Below are 17,944 nucleotides of genomic sequence, written 5' to 3'. Positions count from 1 at the left end.
AAATTAGGGTATTTCTTGGTGATATATCTTACACGCGATATGCATAATCTATTTGATATGTATGAGTAAAATGAAGATAAAATAGTACTTTTAGCAGACATGGACCTTTAAAATGCTTGTTAATTTCTGATTTATATGAAGATTTATAGCATAGGCACATTTTAAATCTTATTCCAGCATACTTATTATTCTTTTTCATTAAAACAAAGAAACTCCCTAGGGAGCTGGCTGGATATTGTCCTAAATTTTATACCTTCTCTCTCTTGTCTTTACTCTCCCTTCTCCCTACCTACTTGTATGTTGGTGTTTTTGTATTTCTTGGATGTTCTAAAAATAATCTTGAACATACTCCACTATCACTTTAAATTCCTTAGTTTCATGTTATTTATATAATATTACTAAGTAATAAATACTATTCAAATTTTTAAAAATATGTTTAAATTCAAGAACTGTGATTGAATACATCTTTTAATCCTATATATTCCAAAAAAAAAAAACCTTGTGAAATAAAAATCTAAAAAGCTAAACAAAAAGGAAAATATTGAAATGACAGGAAGGAATTAAAACAGAAGGGAACATCAGTGGAACAAAGATACTTAGAAATTTCTGAAAGGTAGGATCATACCAACAGGTGATTTGAATGAGCTCAGAAGTTGTTAGCTGAGTGTGGGATTCATGCTGTGGCCAGTGAAACTGCAGACATGGAGAGCAGAACTGAGAGAAGGGATAGAGTAGGGGCCTGGCTGACTTCTTTGCTAAGTGGCTTTTAGGATAGCCTCTCCTACCCTTCTTCATCATCCCTTGAGTACAGCTGCAGAACTAATTTCCAGGATAAAGCCAGAGAGATACTCCTTAAAGAAACAGAAGTTTTGGTCAGAAAGTGGGCATCCAGAACAGGGGTTAGCTTTGTATATTAGGACCCTTCTAATTATGCCATTTGGAGGAGGGGAACAGCTTCTTCTTTCATGCTCTATTAGGGAGTAAAAGAGAAGCCTGCCAGTTGACATCATCTCATAACACACACACAGATTTTATAGCAAGTGTCCTTTAGTGTAGGAGTTGATAAGGGCTGAGCATATTCAAGCCAGCTGTTGATGTTTTTAATCTGGTCCTCTGCAGTAAATCACTGGATAACCAACATTTCCAAGTATTTGAAGACAAATGGCCATGGAAAGGAGAAATAACAAGATAAGCAAAAAGACAACAGACTGAAGAGGATGCATAAATAACCTAGGGGAAGAGTTGCTAACTTAAGCTTAAGTCCTCAGAGATATTTGAAATGCCATTTTACCTATAATCTTTAAATTGAATCCATAATTGAATAAATCAAATCTGTTAGTAAAATATAACATAAAGAAGAAGGAAAAAAAAAGCTCTTCAGGCAATGTTACCTTCTCCAGAAACTTCTCTATAAAAGAAAGAAAGAATACATATTTTATACAAACTCTTCCAAAGAACAGAGGGGAAACATTTTGCAACTCATTTATTAGGCTAGCATAACTTTGATAACAAAACCTGGCAGTTATATTCCAAACATAACAAGCTGATACCTTACATGGAAATAGATGAAAAAATCCTCTAAAAACTAACAATATATATCAATATATCAATATCAATAATCAATAAACTTAATATCGATATATATATCGATATATATCTTGACCAATTTAAGTTTATTCCAGGAAGACAAAGTTGGTTAAACACACACAAAAATCAATTCATTTGATCACATTAACAGAATATAGGAGAAAAATTAAATAATCAATAAATGCAGAAGACAGTTTATAAAATTTATCATTTGTGATAAAAAAAATCTTTAGCAGGAGGGTGCCTTGTTGGCTTAGTCAGCTAAGTATCTGAATCTTGATCTCTGCTCAGATCTTGATCTCAGAGTGGTGAGTTCAAGCCCCACGCTGGGCTTCATGCTGGTATTGAAGCCTACTTAATTTTTAAAAAGTCCTTAGCAAACCAAGAATGTAAGGACACTTTTTTTTTTTTAAGATTTTATTTATTTATTCATGAGAGACACACAGAGAGAAGCAGAGATACAGGCAGAGGGAGAAGCAGGCTCCCTGTGAGGAGCCCAATGTAGGACTCGATCCTAAGACTCCAGCATCACAACCTGAGCCCAAGGCAGATACTCAACCACTGAGCTACCCAGGTGCCCATAAGGACACTTTCTTAATCTAAATATGAGTGTCTAGGGAAAATGCCCAAGGTTGGGATTAGGACAAGAATGTCTGATATTAACATATATTTTCAATTTTGTATAAGAGGTTCTCTCCACTGCAAAAAGAGGTTCTCTCCACTGCATGAGGCAAAAACAAATAAATATGGCTAATATTGGGAAAGAAGAAATAAAACTTACTACTTGGAAACAACACACTTTGATTTTTTTACGTAGAAAATCTAAAGGGATCTTCAGAAGTAACATTTGGTCAGGGATATAAGGTGATCCTTAAAAATCATCGTGTCATGTACTACAGCAGCAAATATTTACAATTCGCTGAAATTAAAATACTACTTAACAACAGCATTGAAAATATCAAACACATAGAATAAGTCTAGTAAAAATGTATTGGACTTCTGCATAGAAAACTGTAATGCATTGTTGCTAGAAAATAAAATCAAAATACATAATGATATATATCATTTTCATGAACAGAAAGAATTAATATTGTTGATGTTAATTCTCCTAAATATATATATTCAATACATTTTCAATCAAAATCATAGCTGGTGATTTTGTGGAAATTGACAAATTAACTCTAAAATTTATATGCAAATGTAAGGGCCAAGAATAATTAAAACTATCTTAAAAAAATATTGAATTAGAGGACCTACACTACCAACAATACCTACACCCTCAGTTTAGAGCTACCATAAATTGGGGCACCTGGGTGGCTCAGTGGTTGAGCTTCTGCCTTCAGCTCAGGTCATGATCCCGGGTCTGGGGATCAAGTCCCACATCGGGCTCCCTGCGAGGAGCCTGTTTCTCCCTCTGTCTATGTCTCTGCCTCTCTCTCCATGTCTCTCATGAATAAATAAATAAAGTCTTAAAAAAATAAAGCTACCATAAATTAAAAATGGGTAGCATGGTGCCAGGATTTGCTGATAGAACAATGGAACATCCTAGAGTCCAGAAACAGATCCATGTAGTAATGGATTGTATTAATAATATTAATAATTAATAATATTATTAATTGTATTAATCCATGTATTAATACTTGATTTATGACAAAGGTGGCAGAACAAAAAACTTTTTTCCCTTTAATAAATGTATTGGGTCAATATGGACAACTTGAATCCTGACCCCTACCTTTCACAAAAATCAATTCCAGTGATTATAGATCAAATGTGCATGATAAAAGAGCAAAACTTCTGCAAGACCATAAAATAGACTATCTTCATGACTTGTGTAAGGAATCTAAAGAAGGCATGTCAGCACTAACCACAGAGGAAAAGATGAATGAAATAAACTATTTCTCTTCATTAAACATGTCGTTGAAAGAGTATAAAAGGCAAGCCAAAGAATGAGAGAAGATATATGTTATAATCAACTAAGGGTTATAGTTTTCCAGAATATGCAAAGAACTCCTACAAATCAATTAAGCAATACAATCAACCCACTAGGAAAATTCGCAGAAAACTTGATCATCTATATAACAAATGGCCAACATTGATAATACAGAGATACTCAAAGCTTGAAAAACAAAATGCTACTATACACCAGTCAGAAGAGCTACTGATGATACCAAGTGCTGGTGAAGATTTTGAGGAACTAGAATTTTATACATTTTTTAAAAGATTTATTTATTTATTTATTTATTTATTTATTTATTTATTTATTTATGATAGAGAGAGAGAGAGAGGCAGAGACACAGGCAGAGGGAGAAGCAGGCTCCATGCAGGGAGCCTGATGCAGGACTCAATCCCTGGACTCCAGGATTGCGCCTTGGGCCAAAGGCAGGGCCCAAACCGCTGAGCCACCCAGGGATCCTCCTAGAACTTTTATACATTGCTGGTAAGAGTGATATTAGTAAAATACTTTGGAAAATGGCTTGATAATATCTTCTAAAACTTAATAGAATCATATTGTACAACCTTAAATGGCATAAAATAGAACACATTATAAAAGCAAATATATGTGCACTAACATAAATGTTTATAATTTATTTTCAACAACCAAAGACTAGAAACAAACAAATGTGTATAAACATTAAAAAATATGAGTTTTTGTATATTTATAAAATGGAAGGCTTTTCAGAAATTGAAATGAATAGATTAATTTTATAAGCAACAATGTGGATAAATCTCACATACCTAATGTTGAGTGAGAGGGGCTAGTCACAAAGAATATATGTTATTTTGTTTTTATTTTATAAATTTCAAAAACAGTTAAAACTATTAAGCTGTTAGGAATCAGGAAAATGATGCCTTATTAGAAGAAGAGGGTAGTAATTGGAAATGAGACTCAAAGAGGGCTTCTGAGACACAGATATTGTTTTATCTCTTATTTGATCACTTTGAGATAATTCATCAAGCTATAATTTGTCCACTTTTGGATTGTACATTATACCTCATTAAAATTTTTTAAATAAACATAACTTCATTGCATACTAAAGATTAAGAATTGGATTGGCATTAAAATTCTCACATCAGCAACCTTGTATCTTAAAAGATGGTATAACTATGCCTTCAAATTATAAGAAGAAAAAAAACAGGGGTCTAGAATTCTAGGAAATAAAAGATACATTCATTCGTGTAAGGACTCATTAAACTCAACTCCTATACACCATTTCTAAAAGAATCCAAGAGAAATCCAAAGGCTTTAGGAAACAATAGAACTAACCCAGGAGAACAATAAAAAGAAACAAGAAGACAGCTGTGCTTATGGCCTAGAAGCATTTTATATCATCCAACAAGTAGCATGATAAGGCAAGTTGGTGCTTTAAAGAATGTGATAAAATATGAATACTTTCTCTCAGACAACAAGAAAAACAAAGGGAATGCAATAAAATTCTTCGACAGATTTGTAAAAGTATAAGAAAATCGTCATAAATTTGAAGCAAACTGAAGTGGGTCATTATATCGAACAAGTGACAGAATGTCATAAAATACATTTGACCTTGATGTTTGAAATACTCTCCTTCAAATGACTCAGGTTAAGAGACACAGGATTACCTCTTTGTGAGTTCAATTAGCCAATGATTTCTGCATGATCAGCATATTTTTAATATTGTTTATTGGTTCATGATTTTCAGAACCAAACTGTGGATGCAGAACTTTATTATAAATAGAAGTCAGAATATAAATGCTACACAACATTGTCAAAGTAATGCGATGCCTGGCAGATTCTGACAAGTGGTAGAGGTGTGGGCTGTGAAAGCCAAGTGGAAAGATGTCAGAACATGAAATACCTCATCTTGTACAGTGAGAAATTGAGAGCTACAGCTTGGAGCTGATGAGTCTGAAATAGAGATCTTAGTATGTGACTTAAAATTTAAAAATGTAATCAACAAACATAGAAGAAGGAAGAGAAAGTAGATGGAAGAGCTATAGAGAAAATAAACTAAATATTTCTTATGTCCACATAGGGCTGGAACAGACACTGCTTAGTGTTGGTAAATGTGGACATAAAGGCACAAACATTTTATTTAGTATTACCTCCAAAGGCCTGAAGGGAGAACTATACAAAAATGATCCATAAGGAGCAAGCGTGGAGTGGGGAGGGAATGAGAAAGATTGAGGGAGAGTCTTTCTCTTCATTTTGTATCTCTTTCTTTTCTTTATATTTTCTTTCTATGTACTTGCATTATGCCTTTTTAAAAAACAACAAAAATTCCCAATGAAGGCAAAAATAATTGTTAAAGGAATTATTCAGAAGTAGCAGAAAACTTTAAATAGTAGTAGGTATACAGAAATTATGATTGGAAGTCCCATGCTAAAGACCTTATTTTGTTACCCCTATGAAATCTCGTGTTTTGCTTTCTGTGATAGATAACAAAATTAGCCACATACTTTGCAGTTCCTCTCTGTAACTGGATTTTTCCCTCTTCTAGAATCTGGTTGGCTCTTGACTTCTTTGGCTAATATATAGTAGCAAATGTATATAAAGGGCTTGAGAAGTGCTTGTAAATTGGGGCTTACCCTCTCTTGCTACTCTTGAATCCTGAGACTTCTATGTGAAGAAGTCTGGGCAGGCTGCTGAATGATGAAAGCAAGTAATCCCTGATAGATGACCAACCTCCAGGATGTGAGTGAGGCTCTGCTAGATTATCCAGCTGCCAGTTTACCTGTATGACTCCTAAGTGAACCTAGCCAAGACCAGTTGAACAATCCCAGATCAGATGAACTGTCCAATGGACCCATGGAGTTGTGAGCTAAGCAAGTGGTCATTTTTTTTTTATTTTGGGATGTTTCTTATGTAGCGAAAGCTAACTGATACACTTCTTATAAATAGTGGCATTTTGACTACTACCATCTCATAGAAAGTTTGTGAATACTAACAAGATCATAACGGATATGATCCTTGAATATGACTAGGCAAGCAAATTTAGTATATCTCTTGATTGTGTATATTTAATAAGTAAATCTTTAAAATGGATGACAAGTTTTTTAGTACACAAAATTTATGTCTCTCTCTCTTCATTACGCAGTATCTAGTGGTAAAAATATTATTGCTAAAAATACTCCCATTTACATTCACATACATCTGCCTAGGTGATGCTTTATAATGCTTTGTACATCAAACCTGCCTTATATTACACTAGAACAGAAAAGGACTGGGTAATCGAACTGCGATTAAGGATAAAACTGGGATTAAAGATTAAATTTTGTCAATTGTAAAATTCACAAGGAAGCATTAGTTAGGATACTCACTTATCTAGCTAACAGAGACAAAGATTTAAGAAAGTCAATGAAAAATTTCAAGAATTTTCTCATTTTTCAGAGACAGTGAAAATTAAGTTTTGGAAATAATCCAAAAGCCCCTTTAAAGTTTAGGATTGAGATATTCTCTGTGTCGTTTAAAGGACAATCAAATTAAAGAAAAATCTAATGGAAAAATGTAATAATCTAGTCACTATAGTTCAAAATGTCCAGTTTAGGCCATTTAGTGTTTTTACAACTAGTTCAAGGATCAAAAATTATATCAAGGTTCCAAGACTACTCAATGGGGGAAAAGAATAGTATTTCTGATCAATGGAACTTAGACAGCTGAATATTCATGTGCAAAATGGTAAGATTGAACTTCTTTATACTATACACAAAAGTTAACTCAAAATGGTTTATAGATCTAATTGTAAGGATTGAAACTACTAAACACTTAGAAGAAAAAATAGGAAAAAATCTTTGTGACTGTAGAGTAGGCAAAGTTTTTTCAGATATGATACCAAAAGAAAAGAGAGAAATTAGACTTAATCAAAATTGAATTTTTTGTTTGTTTGTTTCAGAGGATACCATCAAGAAAGTGAAAAAACCTGCAGAAGGGAAGAAAATATTTGCAGATCATATGTCTGGCAAGGTTGTAATATCCAGAATATATAAATAATTCTTACAACACAACAACAAAAAGACAACCCCTTGAGAAAATGGGCCAAGGATGTAAATAAATGTTTCTTCAATTAAGATACAAATGGTCAATAAGCACATGAAAAGATACTCAACATCATCAGCTATTAGGGAAATACAAGTCAAAACCAAAATGACACTTCACATTCACTAGGATGACAATTATCAAAAAGATAATGGCAAGTGTTGATAAGGATGTGGAAACATTGGAATCCTCATATATTGGTGCAAGGAATGTAAAATGGCACAGCTGCTTTGGAAAACAAAGTGACAGTTTTCAAATGGTTAAGCAAATACTATATGACCCAGCAATTCCACTCCTAGTTGTCTACTCAAAAGAAATGGAAATGTATGTCCATGCAAAGATGTGTATATAGATATTCAAAAAGCATTATTCATAGTAGCCAGAAAGTAGAAACAATCCCAGAGGTTGGGGTTCAACAGATAAATGGGGTTCAACAGATGAATGAATAAATAAAATGTGGCATATTCCTACAATGTAACATCATTTGGCCATAAAAAGGAATGGAGTATTGGTATACCATATTTGACTGAAACTTGAAAACATACCAAGTGAAAGAAGCTGGTCACAGAAGGCCTGCATGATCTCATTTATATGCAGTGTCCAGAAGAGGCAAATATATAGTGACAGAAGAGTTTGTAGATTGCCAGGCCGGGCCAAAGGAGGGAATGAGGAGTGACTGCTAATGGGCGTGAGGTGATGAAAACGTTCTAACATCAGATTGTGGCAATGGTTGCACGACTCTGTGAATATATTTATGCCCACTGAATTTGCTCTTTAAATGTATGAATTGCATGGTAGGTAAATTATATCTCAACAAAATTATTATTTTTAAAAAAATTATGTTGGAGAACTCATTTGACCTAATGAGGATAAATGACCTAAACTGTAAGGTCCTTTACCAAATAAAGCTGGATTCAAGAGATTTTGATTTTGTTTTTTAAAGATTTTACTTTATTTTTCTAAGTAATCTCCACACCCAACATGGGACTCGAATTTACAATCCCGAGGTCAAGAGTCACATGCTCTATGGACTGAGCCAACCAGGTGCCCCTTGAGGGATTTTATTCTTTAAGGGACCCTAAAGGGAGTCTTAATTTTGAATCTTGTTTTAAGAAAAGCTGGGTATATGAAACTCAGATTTGTGAACTCAGGACAAACTGCCAGAATACTAAGAGAAGAAAGTATTTGGTATTCTTTCCTTGGTCAAAAATACTGTTATGCTGTTCTAAGTCTGACTTATGAAATATTTTGTATCTGGCTATTATTTAGGAGAAGCATCAAGATAAATTTTGAGATTTAAAAATATCTGATATAAGTGAAAACAAAATTAAAAAAATTTTGTGAAGTTTCCCCCCCTAACATATTCATGTGAAAACACATGCTAATATTTCATCTTTGTTTTCTTCATTCAGCTTGCCAAAGAAACAGGCAAGGTGTGATATTTTAATCATCTGTGTTGCTTTAATATTCTAGCAACATATTTTTTTGCTCTGAATTCCACGCAGAGTCATTTCTCAAGCAGACGCTATGAGAAGAAATGAGAAACTTTTATCTTGTTTTGCATGAGAAACTCATCAGATGAATTGATAAATACTTAATAAAAATAGTTTATGGAAAGGGGGTAGGGAGTGGGTGGTAAGAAGAGAGAATTGAAGTCAAGTTACTCATTATTTTTGGAGTAAAATAAGATTGATTGTAAAACATAGTTACCAGATTGGGCTGAAATGACTATTAAGTATTTAGGTTAATTCCTATTTTACGTTTGTTAATTCTCTTCACCTCCTCCCTTGTAAACTTCTCAAAGTCAAGTAAAAAATATCTAGTTTCTTACCCCAATTATGAGCAAAAGACAGAGTGGTTAATCAGCATCCTCAGGGCATTTAAATACTGCATTAGATGAAGCACTCTTATTTGGTCTTCAAAGCATTGTCCCAGATAGGGAAGTATTATTATTTCTCATTACAGATGAAGAAATGGAGCCTCCTACAGATCAAATTATTCAATAAATTATTTATGTAAATTAAATGTGTTGTGAGGACTCAAATCTAAGACATTTGCTGAATCACTTATTTGACAATTGTATAGTAGGCCTATACTAGATATACAGTGATTGACTGATGTTTCCACAGACCTGCTTCCAGCTCACTCAAAACCCTGGAAGTTGGTGTATGAACAGATAAAGGTATGTTTCATGGGGCAACTGAATATGTGAGACCACCCCTGATGTGAGACCACAGTGGGGTAACTATTCTTGTTTGATTTTCATTCTAGTATTTGAGTTGTATTGACTCTACTCTCAGCCTGGCTGAAGCAGTGAATTCCTTTCCCCTGGCATAGGGGTGGACATGCAACTGAAGTCAGGCCAATACAAATCAATCCTAGGACTTACTGTGGAGGCGGAGAAAGTTAAGGCCATTCCACTTTAAGTTCAGCGTTAGCACAAGTACAGCCATCCCAGCCCGGTGAATAAGAGCTGAAATTTACCTTACTTCAGTTACAGGAAGAAAATCGTTTACAGCTTAACGTCCTAGAAAGCCCCATATTAGAATGAGAACAGAGCCCAAGCCAGGGGCAGAAAGCCCCATCCATACCAGAATGAGAACAGAGCTCAATGCGCTTGAAAGCCCCATATCAGAATGTAAACAGAACTTGAGAAATTCCTCCACCCCTTCTGGAGGTCCCCTAGGCCAGCCCTTAAAACTAAGCTGAAACCCACCTCGGGGTCCAAATCCCTGCTCTGCTCTGTCGGGTACACTTGGACCCAAGCTCGAGCTTGTAAATAAACCCTCGTGTGTTTGCATCGGTGTCGGCTCCTTGGTGGTTTCTCGGATTCGCGATCTTGGGCACAACACTTACATTGCAACTTCTAGGAAAAAAGAAGCCTACTTACTAATGGTATTGACAAGCAAAGATGGTGAGATATAATTTGAGAGCTGCTAGGAATTAGTACCTGCAGAGAGAGTGCCTGAGAATAAAGCCCACACAGAGGAAAGCTATACTGAGAGATGGAGAGGCAGAGAGTGACCCAGGACATCACATGAATCCCTAGACCAAGACCTACCTAAGCCAGATATACTTCCACTTTTCATATACATGAACCAACCAAATCCTTTTTCTTAGAGTAAAATAATTTTATTTGTATTCTGTGAACTGCCTTCAAAATGATCCTTTGCAAAAGCCCTAATTTTCTAGTTAATTCTTAACTATATTTGTCCCTATTATTAACACCCTCGGCTAGGGCAATGTGAATGCATAAGGCATCCATTTAATACTCACATTATTAGGGGTGCCTAGGTGGCTTAGTTGGTTAAGCATCTGCCTTAGGCTCAGGTCATGATCCCAGGGCCTGGGATCAAGCTCAAGTGGGGCTGGCTTCCTGCTGGGGGGGGGGGGGGGAAGCCTGTTTCTCCCTCTCCCTCTGCCCCTCCCCACGTGTGTGCCCTCCCCCCAACAAATGAATAAAATCTTAAGAAAATCTTAAAAAATAATATCTACATTATTAGATAATAATATTAAGTGATTAGAAGGTAGGGATTTTTAAAAGGAATGAGAATGGATATAAGTATTTTGGAGGAGGTAGCCTTTGAAGAACTTGCTTGAGATGCTAAAGATTATAGGCATTCTTTTATACACAAAGGATCCCATTAAAGTTTTTGAAAAGGGAGTGACATGATACAGCTTCTGCTTAAATCAAAGTCTCTGGAGGCCAAGGGAGAGCTATTTTGAAGAACAACAAGCTTGAAGTCAAGAGAGAAGTTGCTCAGATAATGAAGCAGAGGAGCTGAGAAAAGATGAATTTGGTCTGTAACACTTTAAAGGAAGAAATAATGGAAATACTGGTAAAAGTTGCAGAATTTCACAACTGGTTAGTCATGGGAATAATCAAATAAAAAGTGTAGTTCTGAGCCAGAGTCTTTTTCAAAATTTCCTTTTGTTTGTATTGCATTATTCCACTCATTGATACTCTCTAAAACTTCAGCTTATTCATATTTAAGGAACCTACAGAGTCTAGTCTCATGTTCTTCACTGAATCACTTTTCAGGGCACTATTGTTAAAGTGTGTTTAGATTTTGTATTGTATCAGCACTTTAGTTTTTAGTTCTATTTATAGGTAATCTGAATTTTTTTATTGGATTATACAGTAATTTTCTTTTGGCCTGGTATGCTGACGAATTGTTTTCTAGGAACTATTGTTAGATGAAATACTGTCCCAAATGAGGGGTCATTCACCAACTACCATTTTATTTTGTTCCTGGATTTCCTCAGTCAGGGATTCAGACAGAGCATAGCAAGAATGGCTTGTCTATGCTTCATGATGTCTGGGGCCTCAGCTAGGAAGACTAGGGCTGGGACAACTTGAATGACCTGGAGACTTCTGGAGTTTAGTTAGGAATGCCTTGAAGCTAGGGTGGAGTGATCTGAAGACTGGGCTCAACTTGGATTGTTAGCTTGAGTGCTTACACGTAACCTCTCCAAATGGTTTGGGCTGCTTCACAGCATGGCAGCTGGACTCTGAGATGTAGTATCCAAGTGGAAGCATTTAGAGAGTGAGCATTCCCAGTGACACAAGTGGAAGTTGCATGGTCTTTAATGACCTACTATCAGCAATTACACAGCATCACATCTGCTTACTTTGTTATTTAAAGCAGTCCCAAGGCCATCCAAATTGAATGGACAGACTCTACCTCAATGTGAAGAGTGTGAATGAATGTTTATCCATTTTTAAAAACTGGTGCAACATTTATAGATGTTCTTCTAGTACTTGCAAGTTAGTTGTACTTTCTAATTGTAGTAAGCAAAATCAGCATCTACCTACAACCTCTGTTGTACAACTTCTTGCACTGATATGCTCCATGTTTTCATCTGTAGGATTAATAATGATAAAATAGGTCTATTATTATTGTTATGATTTTATAGATTATTTCATTTTAGTCAGTTCTTTTTTAATGTAATTTTTTACTCATCTTTGCTATTAAATATTCAGGTATAAATATTGACATCTTCACATTCATCCATTCAATACCTACCATATGTCAAGCATTTTTGGGGAGTAGTGGTCGTGAACTGTGACTTGGGCCAAAATTGGCTTGCTCCCAGCTTTTGTATGGCTTGTGACCCAAAAAAAGGTTTGTTTGTTTTTTTTTTTCCGTGTTTAAGTGCATGGAAAAAACACAAAGGAAGTATAATACTCAGGGTGCTTGAAAATTATATGAAATGTAAAATTGTGCGAATAAATATTTATAAGACTGCAGCCATGTTCATTTCTTTGTTTATGTATTATCTATGATTATTTTTGCATCCCAATGATAGAACTGAATCATTGTAACAGAGACCACATGACCCACAAAGCCTAAAGTATTTACTGTTTGATCTATTACAGAAAACATTCACCAACACTTCTAGGGTATGCAGTATTGATAAATTCTCACTTTCAGGGGTTTATATTTTAGTGAGGAAATCTGACAATACACGTATATGAGGGCTGAGAAGGAAAAGAAGGCAGAGAAGGGGGATATGTAACCTCAAAACAGGGGACTGAAATTTTGGCCAACGCAGTGTCACTGTGATGGTGAATTTTCCATAAAGACTTGAAGGAGATAATTTGGGAAATAGCCTTCCAGGCAGATGGAACAGCTAGTGCAAAGGTTTCCTATTTGGCTGAAAGTGAAAAGAAGGGTAAGTTTTAGGAGATGAAGTCAGGTAAAGTTGGGCCAGGAGATTTAGGCTCCTGTTGGTCATAGGAAATAAGCATGCTTTTATTTTTGAGGTCCAGGATTTTGAGCACAGAAGTGATCTCATCTGAATGTTGTCTTAATTGGGTCATTCGTAAGCAAATGTGTTCTCTTTGAATTGTGGTGTATTACTATTATCTCTTTTTGTTTCTTTGTATTTGAAGTGGATTGATTTACATTTGCCTATGTCTTTTTATTATTTTTTTTAGAGAGAGAGAGAGTAAATGCACATGCCCATGCAAGCAGATGGGGGTAGAGGGGCAGAGGGAGAGGGAGAGAGAGAATCTTAAGCAGGCCCCATGCCCATTGTGGAGCCTGATGTGAGGCTCATGACCCCAACATTGTGACATGAGCTGAAATCAGGAGTTGGCTGCTTAACCAGCTGAGCCACCCAGACACCCCAACCTATGCTTTTATTTTTAGCATTACTTTATCTTTTTGCTCTGAGTTTATCTAAGTATATCTCTTGTAAGCTATATATTATTAATTTTTAAATAAATTTGAGGCATGTTGGAGGTCAATCTAAACTTTACAAGTATTATTACAATTGTTTTCATCATATTTTTTCCTTAAAAATAATTATTTTATTTGTGATTTCTTTTTGAATTTATGTATACCCCATTAATGGGGAAGAAAAACATTGGTAGGTAAGGATTTTTTTTTTCTTTGGAGTTTTAAGTATCCCTGAATTCTCTCTTCCCCTTCATTGAAGATTACATTATTGTTACCAATTATTTGGTGTTCTTTACAGAGATTATAGAGAGTGTTGTTCCATCCCACAGTGTTGTAATACCAACTAGGTGATGCTCACCAGTGTTAGGTGGAATATCTAAGAGCCTCTGTCATGGGGCTGGACATTCCAGATCAGAAGCTCTCTTTCAGTTTGGATCTCAGAGTGCGGAACCAAGGTTTGACCCACAAGTACTCTTCCTCAGAGCCTCCAAAAAAAGGAATCAATATCGTCATTCCCTTGATTTTGAACTTCTAGTCCGGAAGCATGAGATAATAAATTTTTGTTTTAGGGCACTAAATTTGCTTTACTTTGTTATAGCAGCCCGAGGAAACTAATGTACTTAGGCATAATTTAGATTTTTAAGATCAGAGATAGGTAGCTTGGAACTTAAAATTGTATAAACCATTCCCATCTAGAACATTAGATTTGAGAAGCCTCTCATTTTCCAGATCATCTACAAAATCTGGCATTTAGAAGATAAAGATACTGAGGTACAAAAGGTTGGCTTGGCTTATTTTAAGTTTTGTGTGTATGGAATCTGGTTTCATCTTCCCCAACACAGAGCCCAGACAATCCTGAATGGATAGAAAGGTAGTGGTAACTATTGCTAAACTATCAATTTTCACTTGTAAATTAGACATGATGAAATAGCATTAACTGAAGATTCACAATGAGTTCACATTTTAATGAAGACTGGCAGGTAACCAAATGTTGAAATAAATATATGAAGGAGCACTGTGAGCATATAGAGGTGAGAATAGCAAAAGTAATAAGACTAGAAAATCTCCTCCTATCACATTTCTTCTGAAATTAAAAAGTTTATTATAATGGGCTAAATGGATATGGTTCATTCATTTCTTTGTACAGTAGAAATGACTTCTAAGAAAAACCAGTGTGAAAAATAGGAGAAGAATCTGGAAGAAACAAATATGAAAAATAAAAACCATCTTCACATTGAATATCCTCTACTAATTCATAATCTTAGAGAAATCAGACATTTTCCTACATCTAAATTCAATTTTTTCACCCGTGCAACTATGCTTAGTGTTATGCTTTATAGGATGTTCTTCTATAAAGAGGAAGTGACACAGGGACGAAAGATGTAAGATCTAAGAAGGAGGGGTCATGACACAGAAGAGTAGTGAATGGAAACCCCAGAGTGAAAGAAAGGTAAATCCTAGGATGACAGACCTAGAGAAAAGCTATCTGGGTTACAGCAAGAAGACCATAGCTCTGAGACAAAGGTCTCCATGGGGGGAAAATAAATGACAATTATTTATTATTTTTGAATATTATTATTAAAGATGATCTATTATAGTCATTACTAAGTCTATTATGATCATTATTAAAAATGACCTCTTACAATATGCCATTTCAAGTAAGGAGAACTTGTAAGAGGTGTATGAGAGATCTGATGAAATATTTGGAAAAGTAATGAGGACAGATATATAGGTATCTATGTATGACTAGCAGAATAATGCCAATGATTAATTCTAGTAAAAACAAAATGTAAAGAAAGGATATGTAATTATAATGCAATAATTGGCTTAGTGAATAACATTCACTTACATATAATGAAATAGACAGATGTCATTGATTAATTGAAAATGTAGGTAACTCTATTGGGACTATGGAGAAAACAATTTTAAAGTACTTTCTTGTTATCTATTGCTACATAACAAATTACTCCCAAACTTTGTGGCTTTAAACAGCAAACATTTTATTGTTTATTGATCCACCTCACACTTCTCGTAGATCAAGAGCTTGGAAGCAGCTTAGCTGGAGGGCTCTGGCTCAGGGTCTCTCATGAAGTTATAGTCCAGATGTTGGCTAGGTCTGCAGTCTTCTGAAGACTTGGCTAGGGCAGGAAGATATGCTTCCAGACTCACTCACACAGCAGCTGGAAGGAAGCCTAAGTTCCTCAATGGATGTTGGACAGGTGCCTCGGCTCCTCACAACATGGCAGCTAGCTTCTCCCCCTGCAAGTGGCCTGAAAGAGAGAAAGAGAGGAGAAAACCATGACAGAAGCCACAATCCTTTTTGGACCTGATCTCCAAGTCAAACAGTGTCATTTCAGTTTTGTTCTTTTTGTCAGAACCAAGTTACAAATTTCAGCCCACACTCAAGAAGAGGAGGATTAAGCCAAGCAGAGTATTAGGGAATCTATGGACATATATTTTTTTAAATCTACCTAAGAATTTTGATCAATTATAAAGAGTGTCAAAAGATAAATTAAATCTGACTGATCAAAAGAGTTGTATAAGCATTTCATTTTAAAATTTCAAAGTAAAGGGACACCTGGGTGGCTCAGTAGATTAAGTGTTCAACTTGTAATTTTGGCTCAGGTCATGATCTCAGGGTTGTGAGATTGAGCCGTCTGTAGGGCTCTGTGCTGGGGGGTGGAGCCTGCTTAAGATTCTCTCTCTCTCTCTCTCTCTCTCCCTCTGCCCCCTCTCCCTCTGCTCATGCAAACATGCTCTCTCGAAAAAAAAAAAAAAAACTATTAAAAAACAGCTAAAAGGGGCAAAAGTGATTGTCTTTGGGGAGGAGAAGTGAGGAGGAAGGAGGAGGGAGGTGAGAGACTATTTTTTGTATTGTTCTTACAGCCTTTTCATAACTATTTTATTAAAATATTTTTATTTTTTATTTTAAAGATTTTATTTATTTATTCATGAGAGAGAGAGAGAGAGAGAGAGGCAGAGACACAGGCAGAGGGAGAAGCAAGCTCCACGCAGGGAGCCCAACGTGGGATCCGATCCCGGGACTCCAGGATCACGCCCTGGACCAAAGGCAGGCACTAAACCGTTGAGTCACCCAAGGATCCCCTTTTAAAACATTTTTAAATTAAAGACATAGAAATAGGAAAAATGGAAAATAGAAAAACCTTCTCACCATGTATTTGTTATTTATCATTTAAGCCTTCTTTATAGAAAACTAGTATTATTCCAGGCTTTGAGAATCATAGACCTAAAGAAAGAAAGGAAAGTGTTAATGAGACTCTTCTTATTTTCCTGAAAGGAAGGGAAGGGAATGGAAGGAAGCAAATAGTAAGAGAAGAGGAAAAGGAATGGGAAAAGGAAAAATGTAGTTCTGTTTTTTCCTTCAAAGTCACCATATTTGACAGCCCTTTAATATCCTGTGAAGTTTAAGATAATTAATTATATTTTAAAAAGAGACATTATAAACCAGTTTTCAAGGAGCTTGATTAATATTTGTTGAATGAATTAATTGTTTTCCAAAGACCTAACACATAAATGTTGTCAGTTCTCCAATATATTGAGTTTCCCACAATGATAGTAGGTGAAAGTAATTCTTATATTCCCAGGGAAAAATCTCATCTGTGGGCTTTCTTGTTTTTATTTCTATTTTGTGTACAATTTTTTTGACTCCATAGCCCCAAATACTGCTTTAGATATATAATTTTGAAAATGTGTCCATCCAACTTCAGGCTGTGCTCTAGAGTAGGCAACCATCACTCCTGTTCTAAGGTGGATCCAGGTGGACTTATCTTTCCTAGCCTTGGGTAATTGCTCTATTGAATCCTCTCCTGTCTCTCATGTATACACACACATGCACACACACACATATGTTGTATGTGTGTGTGAGAATGTGCATTCAGCCCAAAGTGACAGCAAGGAACTACAGTGGGTTAAACAAGTAAGGAATTTTCTTTTTTAAGATTTTATTTATTTATTCATGAGAGACACAGAGAGAGAGAGAGAGAGAGAGAGAGGCAGAGACACAGGTAGAGGAAGAAGCAAGCTCCCTGTAAAAAGCCTGATGTGGGACTTGATCCCAGGACCCCAGGATCATGACATGAGCCAAAGGCTCAACCACTGAGCCACCCAGGTGTCCCATCTTTTTTCTTTTTAAAAAAAGATT

General features: G+C 35.6%; 2 long non-coding RNA genes across 2 annotated transcripts in view; one reads left to right on the top strand and one right to left on the bottom strand.

Moving 5' to 3' along the window:
* The window catches only part of LOC144298796 (uncharacterized), an 80,676-nt gene extending 73,047 nt beyond the window's left edge, over positions 1 to 7,629 (top strand). Inside the window, exon 4 of the long non-coding RNA XR_013365680.1 lies at positions 7,455 to 7,629. This is a non-coding gene — a long non-coding RNA (uncharacterized LOC144298796). The remainder of the gene's footprint in view (positions 1 to 7,454) is intronic.
* Positions 7,630 to 15,769: 8,140 nt separating this feature from the next.
* The window catches only part of LOC144298795 (uncharacterized), a 40,511-nt gene continuing 38,336 nt past the window's right edge, over positions 15,770 to 17,944 (bottom strand). Inside the window, exons 3-4 of the long non-coding RNA XR_013365679.1 lie at positions 16,955 to 17,029; positions 15,770 to 16,052 (exon numbers count right to left, since the gene is read on the bottom strand). This is a non-coding gene — a long non-coding RNA (uncharacterized LOC144298795). The remainder of the gene's footprint in view (positions 16,053 to 16,954; positions 17,030 to 17,944) is intronic.

The sequence above is a fragment of the Canis aureus genome, chromosome 26 (genome assembly GCF_053574225.1).
Source record: "Canis aureus isolate CA01 chromosome 26, VMU_Caureus_v.1.0, whole genome shotgun sequence".
NCBI classification, from domain to species: Eukaryota; Metazoa; Chordata; class Mammalia; order Carnivora; family Canidae; genus Canis; species Canis aureus.
This window is presented reverse-complemented; position numbering and strand designations above follow the sequence as displayed.